This window comes from Betta splendens, chromosome 10, assembly GCF_900634795.4.
Source record: "Betta splendens chromosome 10, fBetSpl5.4, whole genome shotgun sequence".
Classification (NCBI taxonomy): Eukaryota; Metazoa; Chordata; class Actinopteri; order Anabantiformes; family Osphronemidae; genus Betta; species Betta splendens.
The window spans coordinates 8358110-8374031 of record NC_040890.2 but is presented as its reverse complement, the minus strand read 5'-3'; positions in this window follow the sequence as shown (position 1 = coordinate 8374031).

The window sequence follows — 15922 nt, the reverse complement described above, 5'->3', positions numbered from 1 at the left end:
ATGAGGACCCAGTCGCGGCATCCTGAAAGCGTCTGCAGATGCAGTGGCACCTGATTACTTTCATTAGCTCTTCATTAGTTATGCCTTAATCACAGATCATAGCAGCTGATGCACCTGAGAGCGAAATGGTCTTAATATGGCTGCTGGCAGAGGTGTACTCTCCAGCTGTTTGCTGCCCTCCAAAGCTGTCAGCCCTCATTTGAGCCAATTGCCCTGTGGAACTTAATAATCAAACCTGTAATAACCTCACACAGGCCGAGCGCTCCGGTGTGGAGGAGCCGCCACACACACCGCTTCTCCTCTTTCATCTTCGTGTCTCTCCCTTCAGCCCCAAATGTAAGTCTGTGTCCAAATGGCGAGCCTTAAGTTGAAGTGTTTGAAAAGTCCAGTTTGTCGAGTTCGATCAAGCAGCGACTAAGAGCCGCCGTTTATCATAATCTCCATATGTGTTTCATTTCAAGCCTAAAGTTACAGTTTAAAGACGACGCAGCTTCGCCGAGAGTCATTGTTTACAAGAGCACAAAGAGACAGGGCCTCTTTTATATGCTAATTTGTTAGTCAGCACTGAAGATTATTTTTGTAAATCATGCTTTCAAAAGGTTTGATTATCTTTCCCGAATGGCTTTCCAGTAAAACTATCCATCCGCCGCAAAACAGAGCCTCTCGTTCAATTTTTTTTTGTTTTTTCCCGAGCAGCGCGTTTGACAGGTGCCTCTGTCAGTGAAGTGAGTTATAAAGGAAGGGTTTTTCTCCCTAACAAAGCACTTCCCTCTGCTTGGGTGAGAGCGAGGGTTTACTCCGCTCAAAGAATGAAATGCCACGGCGTGGAAGTGAAATGTCATGCGGCGAGAGCGGTAATTATGATTTACGTTCGACACGGCCAAGTCTCACATCTCATTACATTTAAAGGATGCTGTCATTAAGGCGCCTGACCTTTGGGGATGCGGCCGCGCTCCATGCGAATAACAGACGTTTCACGTGAGCATTTCTCCACATACGATGCTAAAATGTCTAATAAATATATCGCCTAACAAGGCGGGCGTTCCGATTCACTCGGGGGCTTTCAGGCGCGTTCTCGGCGCCGTAGTGTGATGAAGTGCCAGCGCTACCGGGGGAAGGCAACTCTGTGGAGAATCTGTCAGTGTGCTAAGGATCAAAGCCATTTGCAAAGAGCACGCTGGCATCAAACACCACCGTGCAACGTGTTACCTAGCAACCCCAGACCAGGTGTTGCAGAGAGTAGGACATATTAAAGCCCACATTCTTCCTGTTTTCTGCAAATACAATTTTAAAGGAAATCGATAAAGCCGTGAATGTCTGCTTCGTGCAAGAAGAGTGGAAAAGCCTTTTTTTTTTCTTCTTCTTCTTCTTCCTCTGCACTGGAACAGACAACACGGGCGCCCGGAAGATAAGGGTGTAATATCGAAAGCTGAGGTGGGAGAGAAAGAAAACACGAAGGAGTGACGCATATCTTCCCGTGGATCACGCTAATAATGCTCATATCCTGTCCGTGTGGGCGCCGGAGCTGGAAAGGCCCGGTTCCACGCAGCGGCCGCAGTGACGGGCGCCGCCGCGAGCTCCTGGGAGAGAGAGCGACCGCGCCCGGCACCAGGGCGAGGCCGCCGCGCATCACCCCGCTCACCATTAAACCGCCGTCATTCTACCAGCAGTGCTGGTTGCTGGAAACGAGTGCATCAAGCACTTGCGTGCGGTCAGACCCCCCCCCTCCCCTGATGGAGGTCCATCACACGTCAGCCGCGGGGTCTGACAGCGCCCCCGCCGCCGAGATGAATCTGCGATTCGGGAGCATTAATAACAGCCGCGGCCTCGTTCGCTGGCTTTTTGTCACGCGGGGGCAGGTTAGCTTTATTTACTTATAAGCGGTCATCGTGGGGAGCTAATGTGCAAAGCGCCCCCTCCTCCTAGTCAGGAGTGATGTGGCGCCGCCGCCCCGGCTTGTCTGTCTTAGCCAGCGGAAACAGGTGTAAGCCGCAAAAGTGCTTGATGAATGTTCTCTTTAGTGCCGGTGACTGACTGCCCTTATTCAGGCGGCAGACAGCTCCTCTGGCTAAGCACTCTGGGAGCGGATACTGTACGCGGCTCCGCCCACGTGCACGCGCGTGTGCGGCTGTAAACACGCGACGGCACTTTGCTCCTCTCTGGGCCGCACGAAGCCCGGGAGGAAGACGTTCGCTGATTGATTTTGTTTGTTGATCATAAGCGACGTGAGGGCCCCACCTGTAGCCTCCCACTGGGTGGTGTGAGCGCGTGAGATGCATCCATTCTGATAATTATTACGCTGCAGGGATGAAAAGGCCCCGGAGAAGATACAGGCCGGCGCGTGACAACTCAATCAAGCCAAGCAAGGACAGAAATAGGATTACGGAGGGAGAGAGAAGCACCAAAGACTTCTGTCGCTTCATAATCTATGAATAGAGAGCGAAACAAAAGGACGGCAGCGGATAGAAGGCCTCTGTGATGGAGACAGACTGTTTCCCTTTGGGCTGAAGGCGTGACTGACAAAAGCGCGGGGTCGCGATCTGACCTCCGCCCCGACAAAGGAAGTAACGCGTCACATTTGAACAAAGGAGTTGCCTTCCGAACCTGGCCTTCACCTCGTCGAAAAAGCGTGAAGTAAAGCGCGCACGGCCTCGTATTTATGCACAAAAACGCACACACGCAAGCAAATCAACAAACAGACGGGTCTTTTATTGCTTTTGTGGTTATTGCGTTTTCTTTTTGTAGGCGGCCTCTGACCGCTCTGTACCCAACTTTATTTCTTTTTCCTTTTTCATCTTTCCTTTTTTTTCCGTTCCGCAGCACAGGCAGTTATATCAGAGGTATAAAAGCTAAAAGCGAAGGGATCTGAGCTTCGATTTCGCCCCATCTCATCAACATGATGTGAATGGGAGATGATGAGGTGCTCTTAAAGCGTGTCATCGGCCTCGTGGTCTGGGGAGTTGCGTGCGCGACGGCCCCTCGTAACCTTTCGGCTGACACCCTGCCACGTGTCCCAAAGAAACCAATTACTCCCCTGTCTGAGGCTTTCCTGCAGCTCAATGTGCCTTTTTATCCAGACGAGCTTTGGTCCAGTGGACGACATTATTCACTGTTTAACCATTTATCGTCAGAGTGTGATCCCTTGTATGTCGGCTTGCCTGTTTGTGTCTTTTGTCCTGACAAAATTAAAAGTCCCTTTAGTTGCATTAAGGGGTAATCAAAAAACATGGACAAGTGTGAAGTGCGGTTCAAGGAGCGTGATGTGTGTTCTGACCGCTGTTGGAAGCATCGCTGGTCCATTTGGGCCTGCAGCACAGCCGCATGCTACGTGCTACGTGCTACGTGCTACGTGCTACGGCACCTACAGCGTGTACTGAATCTATTCAGCATTCTTGCACCATGTGTATTCATGCAGCGTTGTGCATAATGGCATGACGAGTGTGCTATTATGCTCCAGTAATTACACTTACAGTAGAGCACATTCAGTGAGAGACATTGTCCTGTAGGCTGGAAAGGAAAATACTATTGTATTAGTCGTATTTCCACAGCAAATAAAGAGACGAAGCTTCAAAAGCCTTTTTGTGGTCTGCCACAGGAAACCTTTGGAGAATTAGGTTCTTCTTGATCTGCTTTCATGCAACTGAGCTTTTCACTAGGGAAAATCTCTGCCTGCATATTTGGCTTTGGTTATCATAAATTTCACAATCTCTACAGTATCTAGCAGCATGGTGCCTGGCAATATGGTCTCAGTGGATGTGTGAGGATAATTCTATCTTGATGGGTTAAAGAGTTCTATTTTTTCAGCTGCTATTTGAAAGAAAACATTTTATTAATAAAACTAATCCCATGTAATGCTGCACCAACGTTGCGTTTGAACTGGGAAGTCGGGAATATCCAGGTTCCTCCCTGAAGCTGGAGAAGACAAGGAGACAGTGGTTATTTCATTACATCTATTTGCATTTGTTCTCAGTAAACTTTTGCATTTCCTAGAATACTAAGTCACCTCTCTGATTAACCTCACCGATGTGACAATGATTCACTTATCAGCCACAAATCATTTAAACTGAAAAGTAATAAAACCTGATCTGAGGTTCTTTCAGATGCTCTTAATGCGTGTTTTTGATGACTTGCCAGCTCTAAACGGTCACTTTTCCAAAGTCAGAGGTTCAGACGTTCTCTGCAGAAATGGGAGAATCGGCTGTGAGTATCACCATGTCAGTATGTGCGGTGGACTTGGACAGAAGCACCTTGAGTAAAAGGCAGATGACAGCGCGGAGTTGGCCAAATAGCGTTTTAAGGACTCCGAAAGCGTGGGGAGAACGATTCTCTGGTGTGATGAGACAAAATTAAACTGTTTGGACAGAACTCCGAGCACTTTGTCTGGTAAACACCAGGCACCGCTCATCACATGGATAATGCCTCCCCTGAAGCACAGTGGTGGCAGCATCATGACATTGGGGCTTTTCAGCAGCACGGACAGGGGAGGTCAGAACTAAAGAGAGGATGAATGGAGGCAAACACAGATAAGCTCTTGTAGAGAAGATGCTCCACAGTGAATGAGACCCAGTGATAGTTCACTCAGCGTGAATTTGGCTTTTGTCCTTGGAGTTTAATGAGCAAACGTTTTCACATTTCATATTCTTATTACAGCACTAAAGGGCTCTAACTGTAATATGCATTTTTATGAATGAAACTCTTAATTGTTTAGCCTCCAGAGATAAATCTGAATTAAATGCTGCTGCATAAAGGATGTGGCATAATCCCTGATCATCTGACAGTATAGATCGCTGTATCGTCTCTAACCAACATAGCTTAACATCTGCTCAGCAGTCTAATTACACCTGTGTGTTAATGCTGTAAAAGCTCTCAGAAGGACCCGTGCAGATGCCGGCTGTCTTAATGCTAATTTAACTTGTCGAGGCCTCTCGTGCCTCATTCATTCGCTCTCGCCGTCACGCAGAGTATTCTTCACAATTCTTCACCTGAAGTGCAACATGACTGAAAGCTGTTACAATAATTGTCAGGTTTTGTAGTGAATTCCCTGCAGGTCAGTACAAATTAATATATTGTCCATGCAGGGTGCGCCATGCTGGGCTGTTGTTTACTTTTTTAGTGGGTACATGGAGTAATCACAGGCCAATATGTACCAATCTCAAACTGGTAAGAAAAACAAGGCTTTTTGTCGGTGGAACCAGAACAACAAACCAAAAACAATATTTCTGTGAGCATCTGTCCTCCTTTAATTGAAAACAAGCCTCTGCCCAGTTTCTCACTGAGGAGGGAGTAAAGTAGACACGTAATGGTTCATCCTCTGAGCACTTAATATGAACATATGTCACAAAGTATAACACAGTTTGTGTGCTTCTGAGATAAGTTAAAAATACATGATATTAGAAAATAGCAGCATCAGAAAAAACGGAAACGTGGAACCAGATATAACAGGGATGAGGCTGTTTTGGTAGATGTGGTAGCATATTCAGTTTAAACATTCAGCCTCTAACTGTGTGATTAGAGCCTGTAAAAAGGCCTTGAGAGATAATGGTCAGAATATATTTTACCTGTTGACCGTTGGCAGCAAGCTGAGCTGTGTCTGTGTCTGACTTTTGCATGTCCTCCTCACACATGCAGGTCTGAATACCTCAGCCTGCGTGTGCTCCCTGGTTGAGAAGGAGGCTGGGTAGTTGTTAAAATGAGAAGTGAGAAGTCTGAGCTTAATAATAAAATGTAATATAATTCAAGAGTACTTAGAACTACAGTGGAAATCCCCAAACTGTCCGACAGAAGCTTATTGAAGTGAAAACTGCTTTGTTCCAAGGTAAAATACTGCATAGATTGGTGCAGCACAATGAGTGAACACACTGACATATTAATTAGTAATCATTGCATGCACATCCTGGTAAACTGTTTTATTATTAATACCTACACCCTGAAAACTGCAGAAGAAATGTTCCAAGATGTTGATGAGGATCTGGTTTGACTGCAGCAGCCTGGCTCATTTAAGCCGGAGCCGTATGCGCCCGCAGCGCGGTCAGTGGCTTCCTGTGGCCACTTCATCTACATGAGCGCCTCTATAGTCTGGATGCTAGTTAATTGTGTATGGATCTTAATGGCGAATGGAAGGGCGCTTGGGACACGAGAGCGCAGAATCGATGCGCGTGCCCCCCCCTCGCGCCGGGCAAGCCCCGCCCCCTGCCGCTCAGGCGGCGCTAATGAAAACGAACCCGAATGGCCACTTGTGACCGTGTAGACAATGTCAACAATCGCGCCTGTATTATGCAAAAAAAGTGGGTAAACAACAGACTGAGGGACATAAATTGGCTGCACACCAGCTGTCTAATTAGCTTTGTGCTGCTCTTGAAAAGCAAACAAACAGTGGGAGCGGGACGGTCTGAAAGACGGCCAGGCGACGCTTCTGAGTGTTCCGCTCCCCTCGAATCAGACGGGGCGCGCGCGCCGGAAGCGAGGGAGGTTTCAAATAAGATTAGATCATACGTTAAGTCCCCAGAAGGCCTCCGCGCGGTTCTTCTGGAAGCACTGTAAAGACTCACAAGAGGCTCCGGTTGAATTTACATATTAATGAAGCCGCAGCTGATTGCTACGATGCGGACTTCTCGGCTCCCGCCTAGTTAAAGCTCCAGCGCGAGGCACGCGAGGAAGCAAATGCACTGCGTGGACACGAACGGAGGAACCCGATGCCCATGTGACCACTCAGGCCCGCGGACGCGCGCGCGCACGCACACGCTCCTCATTTAACACACTCCTGCTGAGAGGTTGTTGCAGAAACAAATCGTCCCGTAAACATAGCCAGAGAGCAGAGAGGACACCCAAGGGCGAATTACATGACATGAACAACATTCTCTCCCACCATGTTGTGGCTGTGGAGGGGAAAAAAGCCTCTCCATTTCCCGCCATGTACGGAAACGACGCTTTTTTATGTAATAAAGGACGCGCGGAGGTTCAGTTGCAGACAATTTAGGTGGAACGGGGAATGAGGTCGCCTCTTTTTGTCGTAGCATCACAGTGACAGGCGCAGCGCCGAGTAGCGGGAGCACCGTGACAAGTGGCACCGTGACGGGTGTTACTGACGAACGCTGCTCGGCAAAAGGCGACATGTATCATGTCAGAATCGTCAGGACTCGTCACTTCACTGTCATTTAGCAACAGCCTGTGTGGGAGTGGAGACGAATTCACATCCCCGCGTCGTTATCAGGCACACTGCAGTCGGAGGCGTGAGTAATGATTAGTCACATGTGGCTCCTATTCACTAGTCGTCACCGGAGACGAAGGAGGCAGCGGCGGCAACTTGAAATTCCGCCGCTTGATGTCATTTGCGGTGAGTGACAGCGAACGCACCACGAAAGGCTGTTTGGCGCCGCGAGAAGCAAATCCAGCGTGTTGCTGCGGGACTCACGGAGTCGCGCCGCACGCGCTCAGCGGCCGCCGCCTCGGAAATGGCGTGAGCGGCCGGCACATCCACAGCAGCCGGTGTCTTATCTGCAGCGCCCTCTTATCGCTCGGCCCCAGCGGAAAATATAGCCAGGTATCAGGTTGTCATGTGACAAACAGCGGCGGCTCAGCGCAGCTCGCTCCACTCCCACGTGGTAACACGCGCACAGGCCTCCGATGTGAAGCCACTGGCGATTTATCAAAGACCCCCGACCCCAGGGGAAAGTGGATCGTTCTAATTTGGAACCAAATTCTTTTATTTTAATTCATGGCCTGTTTTTTTCCATCCCTTCATTTACTGTGACTTGCTTTAGCATCCAGTTCCCATTGTCTTGTTAAACAAAAGGAAAGGCTGATGCAACAGTCTGTGGCCAAGCGTCTCTGCCTGGTACAACACGAACACAGCAGACACTGACTCTGCACTCGCCTGGAGCGCGCACACACACACACACACACACACACACACACACACACACACACACACACACACACACACCTCCGCCACGCTTCCTCAATCACAGACAAAGCTTGATTGAAGGTGATTGAAGGCATAAGCGCCTCCCGCAAACTCCCCCTCGTGGCAGGTACGAATTCATTTCTCCCAGTTTAAAATGCATGAACATGTAATTTTTTACTTTTAGCGGACCTGTGCAGAGAGGGCTTTCTTGGCCGAGGCTGTAATCATTTTGGATAGACCCACATTTCCCTAGTGTTGCTGGCATTTCATGAGCATAAATAAAGTTTCAAGTGAAGCCTCTGGCTCGAGCGGCAGCAATGTGTGACACCTTCAGCATATGAAGGAGGAAACACGGGGCCGACCCCTTAATCGCTACAGTATAACCTTGATTATGGCGACCTGGGATCGGTTCAGTCCATTTTTAACACCAGTAACTAAAGTCCAGTCCTTTAAAAAATGAATCATGAGGTATTTACATCCCTGAGACACTGAAATGACCTCACATTAAAGGGTCATTTCTCTCCTTTCTCCTCTCACACACGAAGCATTAGCGCTCGTTTTTCATGCCCTCTTCTCGTTCTCATTTTCTCGTCTGCTCTCCGTGCGCCCGGCTCCCTTTTCCCTCACCGTTAGACGTTATCTCAAAGACCAGATCACCATGGCAACAATTAGTCACATCGTCATCGCCCACACTTGTATTTGATGGCTGTTTTTATTTTGGAGGGTTTGTCGGTGCGCCCGTACCTCGCTGGCAGATCGCCAAGTAACCTGTTCGCGGCGAAGAAGGAACAATGTTGCCATCTGTTGGATCCACGTGTTTGCACACAGCCGGCGACGCCGGGAAACGCACCCCAGTGTTCCTGCGATGACTCATGACAGGCATTTACATGCCAATTAAGCCCTTCGTCTCCACGCAGGAGCTCGATGCCTTAGTCATATTCCACAAACCTTAGAGGAGCCTCTTTCGAAAAGGTCAGAGAAATAAAAGGAACGGAGACGCAAAGACGTTCCCGTCCTCGACTTTCTGACTCTCATCCAAACGCATCCATACATGCATAATGACTGTGTGCTACAAGTGTGACTTGGGTGAAAGGAGAATAGGAGTAGCTTAATGGCAGCTTGGTTAATTAAACGTGGAAAATATTTGGGCTCGCGACCAGGACCTGCATTTATTCATCAGCGCCTGCCATATTGTATATCTCTAAATGAAAAGAGTGCTCCCTCGCAGCCGGGTACCAACTAATGTGAGAGATAATATATCGGCGGAGATTTTGGCTGAGTGTTACCCTTGAAATCTTGGATCTGTTTCTACTCTCTGGAGGCGCTAATTAAGGTTTTCTCTTTTTTTTCCCTTTCCAAGTCGTACTGTTAAGTGATGTAATGCTTCATAGTCACAAATAATTTTCCACGTGGGACAGATCATCGCTCTTATTATTTATTCTGCTCGCTGGAATCCTTGCCAGGAGAGGGATGCTTGGGTGTTTACCTACACTAACGGAGGTTCTTCTCCAGACAGCGCTGGTGGTGAATGGGCTCAGCCTCCGGGGGGCGTTTCTGCTCCAGCGCCAGAGGTGGAGCTCAGACCCGGACCCTGGGCTACGTATTAATTAGGATTCTGCAGCGCTGCTTAGCGAGAGATCTAACTCACCATCTTTATCGTCTGATTTACAATATGGCTTGTCTTCCAGAGAAAAATGACTGTGTCGCGCTGACCAGTCACTGGCACACGACTGTGTTTGCTTTCAAGTCTCCACCAAGAAGAGACAGCAGTCGCCCGTTCCTGGATCATAAATCTCAGCTATAGCTCAGCAGTCGCCGGGAAATAAAAGAGACAACGGGCCTGCGTGTTTGTTTTCTGCGAAATATATGAGCAGCAATCCTTCCCTGGGATTCTTTAAAGCGCGCTCCGTTATTACTCTCAGCTTACATTAGGATTTAGCATCGGTAAAATAAGAGGCTGCACAATGTTTTCCGTTTCATTTAGCGTCAAATACTCTGCCTTTCTAGAGTTCCCTCATGAAGCGCTCTGCTATATTTGGCTGCATATTGTAACACCCCGCCGTGAAACCTTGGATTAAAACTCTGTGAAAATTGTCTGCTTTTTATGTTTCGCAAACGAATGCAAGCCCCTCGTTTCCTTTCATTATTTATTCATCGGGTGCAAATGTTTCTCTCTGGATCCACCAGAGGTTTCATCCTCCCTTCAGAAGACAAAGATACCGCCGCCCAGGTGTCACTTAAAAACACTTCACCGCGCTCGTGCGTCGCCTGAGTGCCGAAATCGTTGCCTTAACGCGCTTTTTGACTTGCTTTTTTAATTATTGCAGACTTTTCTGTGTGGGGCCAAACCCCCTCTCAGTTCTACCAGGCAGATTTGCATAAGGTTTTATGGAGATTACCAGCACAAAAATACTTTGGCTGCTGATCCCTTGCCAGCCAGTGTTATTCAGGGTTTAGGTTTAGATCTTCAAACATCCTCCATATCAGTGCGATATTATATAACCGTGATGCAAAACACATCAAGACAGATTGGAGTTTAATCAGATTTAGGACCCCATAGGTTATAGGCTTTCATTACGGTGCCCGTTTTTCCAACGCGTCTTTAGGAATCTGTTTTTTTGAAATCCGCAGGAGATCTCGTGCGTGTGTTCTTAACGAGCTCTTGAATTTGCATCCTTCAGAAGAGTCGCTTTCACCCATTACCTAGTGTCCCCGCACGGAGATCCCAGCACAGACCGGCTGCGTTCATTGTTAGCGCGTCACGCTAAACGCCCTCGGCACCGCATCGACCCCCGCGGGTGCATCAACCCGTCGGCGCGGCGCACGTGGAAGACGTCCACGTTTTCCCACGGAGGGGTCGAGAGGCGGCCGCGTTAAGCCGCAGAGCATTAATGGCACCCTGTTCAAGCCTTTATGTGCAGCGCCACCCTGAAACAGAGACGCCTCCGTTAATGTGGCCAGTATTGACCCAGAGGCACAACTGGAGCAGATGACTAGATCCAAGGACTGATAGCGGCACGTCTTCGATGCAGGGAGGTGAAGGGATAATAAAGGAATAAATACAGTAATGGGAATGAGAGGACACGGGCAGCAAAATGAGGCCGGTGGTGCTCGTGGGCGCTTTGCCACGTTTCCGACTGACTTTCAGCTGGACGTAGAAGGTCACCAGCAAGGTGTTTAGAGCAATCTCCTCAAATTGTTGGACTGAGGCTTGATAATCTCTGTGGCCTTAATGGATCCCAGATCTGTTTACCAAGTGAGTGCACCTCACAAAGTCATTTGCCAATTGTTTTACCCTCGAACACAATAATAGAACTAGAATTGGCTTTTTGATCAATGACATCAGTGGTTAAGTTGATATATTCAATAAGCACGACAACCTTGAGCCTCATAGAATTACGGCTGTGTGTGTGTCTGTGTGTGTGAGGCTGTTTTGCGCTGAGGGAGGCGGGCGATCTGTTTGTACTGTACACTTATACCAGAGTAACTCCTACATGCATATCCAAGGCATTTGCTTCAGCTTCCTTTTCAATATCTCATTAAACTCTTTCGAGGATGTTTCTCCTCAGTACTTTGACCTAGAACATTTGTGAGTAAACATCCATTTACCTACAGAGCATAATGTGCACTGTCGGTTCGCTGTGTTTATCCCAAACTCCCCACACGGACGATTATCACTCTGAAAGTAACCGTAATTTAAAAAGGACCGACCGCTGAGCTTGCGGCCGTTTCCAAATGGTGAGGAGAAGGATATGGAGAGTGTTCTGCGCTGTCTTCTCATGTGTGAGAATTATTACATTTTCACCCGGGCTTAGCCAGGGAACCAGCGAGTTCGAGGAGAAGAAGGGCCCCGGTGTCTCGGGCCTCGGAGTTGATCTGAGGGGCTGTAATGTTTCCTCTGGTCTGCTCTCGGGCATTAATGGTTGAAGGAATGGGATTGGACATGCCTGAAGACTCAAGCAGCCTCTAGATTTGCTCCCAGCAAATCTTAACAGCCTGCGTCTTAAGCTGAAATAAGCACTTTTGTCGCTGCCCTGCCAATAATTTGAATAACTTCCGAGTCTAACAAAATAAAAGCCTTGTCATTTGTAGCTCAGTTACCAGCTAGTTGTGTAGCTGGCGATGGAACAGCAGTACTTGTTTCAAACTATTTAAGGAGCCAGTTAATAACTACAGATGGCTATTGCCATAGACTGAGAGTTGATTTGCAGGTAGAGGAACTGACCAATATCTTTTTATGAGTCTCTGACCAGAGCTCCTCATCACCTGCATCACTGCGCCGCAGCTCGGATGCAGTCGTGACATATCCTCCCTTTAGTGCGTTTTAAGCCGCCGCCCTTTTCTTCCCACTTAACCGCAATTCTACCGCTGCAATATTCACGATTCACAGTGATTCACAGAAAAAAAGTTCAGAGATGGATTCCCCCTAAGTTTCCTAAAAAAAAGTGTCAGACTCCCAGGCGAACAATGAGAACACTATTACAAGACTTGGCACAGAAAAGCCTCAAAGGCCTTGGCATAGAAGTCCGTACAAATTGAGAAGATAGAAGTGCAAACTCATTAGCTTACCGGGTTTCCAATCACTTTTTTATTTTTTTCATGCTGGATGTCTCATTCTGCGGAGCTCTCATCTGATGAGAGTCACTTTCGCATGACTTCAAAGGATTCCGTTCTGCCGTGGAACCCGCGCCCGGCGTTCCTCTCGCTGATGTAATTTGTCAGAACACGCGTGGTGATATATGATTCACCTTTAAAAACTCATCTGTTCGCGCTAATGAATGTGGCGCCAGAGCGTGACGTCCGAAAAAGCTGGAGGACTTCTGTTTCCTGTCTCGTGTGAAGCCTCCTCCGCCGCACTTCAGACTGAACATATCCGTTCCCATTTGATATAAGACACAACCGAGATATTTCCCAAATGGCACAGAAACAACACTGCCTTACGTTTAGGGGCAGAGGCAAATGGAAGCTTGGATGAGCCGGCCAGGTTTATTGCACTGCAAGTTTATAAAGGACCTGTCTGAAATAAGACTTTCAGCCTTGTAGCGCGTGGAGAGGCCTTTATATCTGGCATCAAGCACCTGTAATATCACACTGGCAGCGCTAAGCACAACACTGTAATCTGTCATGACTCAAAAGCCACAAACCCTCCTGTAGAATATGCTCTTTGTGATGCAAATGCAACCCCTTTGACTTAATACGTGTCAGCACATTTGATACTCGCTCTCCACCTTGTTTGCGTTCTCCAAACCCAGCTGCATGTCTCCGCTCGCGCAGCATCAAGTATTTAATCTGCAGTTTTAATACTATGATTGCACTCAATCCTGGATTCATTTACGTAAGTGACTGGATTCAGAAACTGCAGCCATATGCACATACGTTCACTGCACTCTGGCTATCAATGTGCTCCACTTTTAATCGTCCCGTGGGTGCACCATATGGGAGATGTTGAAAGATATACTGCTGTCATTGGGGATTCTTCATAGTCACTAATCCTGGTGCGAGCGTGCCTCGGCGGCGCGGGCACGCCGTAGCCCCATTACGCCATTAAGGTTCGTACCTCAGAGTCTGCGGCGTTTCTTTTTCAGACAAATCGTCTTCTGCACCATTTTCGTCTTGTTCTGGGCGAAGCGCCTCGACGATGCTGCACCACCATCTGCTGGGGAAGCTGCAGGCGAAACCAGTCGCAGCAAATGTTTGCCTCTCCCTCCATCCTCTCTCTCTCTCTCTAGCTCTCTCTCTCTCGCTCTCTCTCTCTCGCTCTCTCTCTCTCTTTCCCCCCTCTTTCTCTCTCTCACTCTCTCTCTCTCTCTCTCTCTCTCTCTTTCCCCCCCTCTCTCTCACTCTCTCTCTCGCTCTTTCTCTTTCCCCCTCTCTCTCTCTCCCTTTTTCTTCGCAGCAAAGATTGATTTCTCTGTCTGTCACTGATGACATTGTGCGACTAGGGTGTTTAAATTACCAGCAGTCTGATAAAAAAAGAATACAAATGAATCAGATCTCCGTGAGAATCTTCGTTCATTGACAAAGTGCAACGAAGTGCTGTAGCAGTCACAAAAGCTCCACGGATGCGTCTGGACATTGACAGTGACCTGTGACGGCTCCTGGTTATGAATAGGCTGTTTTCCAGCCGAGGCGCCGAGAATCTGTGCACATCCAGTGGCCACAGCTGTTTTGCTCATTTAAAAGACAGAACAGCACATTATGTAACGCAATTATGCATCAACATTAATAGCAGGCAATTGTGCAGGCAACCAGCCAGCTGGGATGGGTTTATATAACTGCCAAAAATTGACAAATAAAGGAGAAATGAGCAACCTTTTCCTGTAAGGAGCAAATTCCCAGGCGCGCACACACACACACACACACACACACACACACACACACACACACACACACACACACACACACACACACACACACACACACACACACACACACACACAAAGCATAAGTTATCTTTCTGTTCATGCGGTCAGCCTTGAGACAGTTTAACAAATTGCTATGACATAATTGTAATATTGCTTCCAGTATGTCACATTGGTAATCTGTATAGCTTGGCATACACTCAGGTGCTGTATACGGAGTTCAATCATTGGTGAAAGTGCTCTCACACAGATTCATTGGATTAAGCCCGCATTCATAAAGAAGATGGAGAATAGCTTTCAGCACTTTGTATGTACAATTTGCATAATGCCTTTAATTTTAGTACATCCGTTATTATACCCAAAGGATAGCTCCATCAGCGGCAGAGACATGCCCAGAGTGTGTACAATTTATGCAGCGGATAAAGGATCACTAAAACAAATATGTTAACAAATGTTACATAAATTAACACACATTATCAAAAGTGTGGGTCTGTTCTTGGGAGACGTGGAGAGGTCACGGTGACATCCTCTTTGGACAAACGCAGATCCAGTGCAGGAGCTGCAAATTGTCACGGTGCGATTAGGCTGCAGCATGTGCGGTGGAAATACAGATATGAATGTTGATATTCCATCAGCATTTCAGCGGTGAGACAGCAGTTCCTCCTGAGCCATTTTTTCGACGCCGACGCCAAAGTTGCTGCACGAAACACGCGCGTGCAGCCGCGGCGAGCGGAGACTGATGGAGGCGGCGATAGCAGGTGTCGGGAGGAGGACGGTGCACAAGTAAATATTTCATCCCGTGCATGTGGTGGTGTACATTAAACTGAATCAATTCATGTATGCACGGGGCTGATACCAGCCACGGTTAGTGCTGTGAATGATAATCGCTCGCCCTCAGAGGACGAACAGTCTCTGCTGCCATCTAGAGGCGTGAAGCCTCAGCGGCTGATTCATCAAAAAAAACGTCAGGAACGTGGTCCACTCAGATCTGCAGCCAGCACTGCCCTCACTTTCTCACTTTATAGCAGGCTAAAGAGTATTAATGCAGTGTGATTCGGTAAATGTATCCAATCACTCTCGATTGCATGGAAGAGAGAGTAAAACTCGCATTTGGAGACTTTCAACAGCTTTATTTTTTAATTTTTTTTTACTGAGCTCCAGGAGCTGGTTGCAGTGTGCGTGCACGCGCCGTGGGGAAATTGCAATCTAAACAGCTGTAAATTTTAGCTATAGTACAGCCCCAGTCTCTGTCAGGATTTTACAACGCAGATTGATTGGGAATATATAAAGCCTGCTGTGACTGACTCCACACAATGGATCTTCAAAAGGAAAAGCATCATGCAGGAGCTCAGCTCGTAAAAAAAAAAAAAATGCACGGTAGAGGTTCACTGGGGGCTAAAAGGACCACTGCCAAGTGAGGGTAAGAAATCTGACTGTGCTAGCAATTTTGGAAATGCACACAGGGAACAATTTATTTCTTAGAATATAATGTGGGGGTGACTCACTTTTATTTTGGGCCTGTTGGATCCGTGGAGCTTTGCTCAGCCTGCAGTACTACAGGTCTGCCTTCTACACAATCACACGTTGCGCCGCCATAATCTTCTGACGTGGATCACTGAGCAAAGACTCTGCAATGGATGGAGGAGAAGCACATATG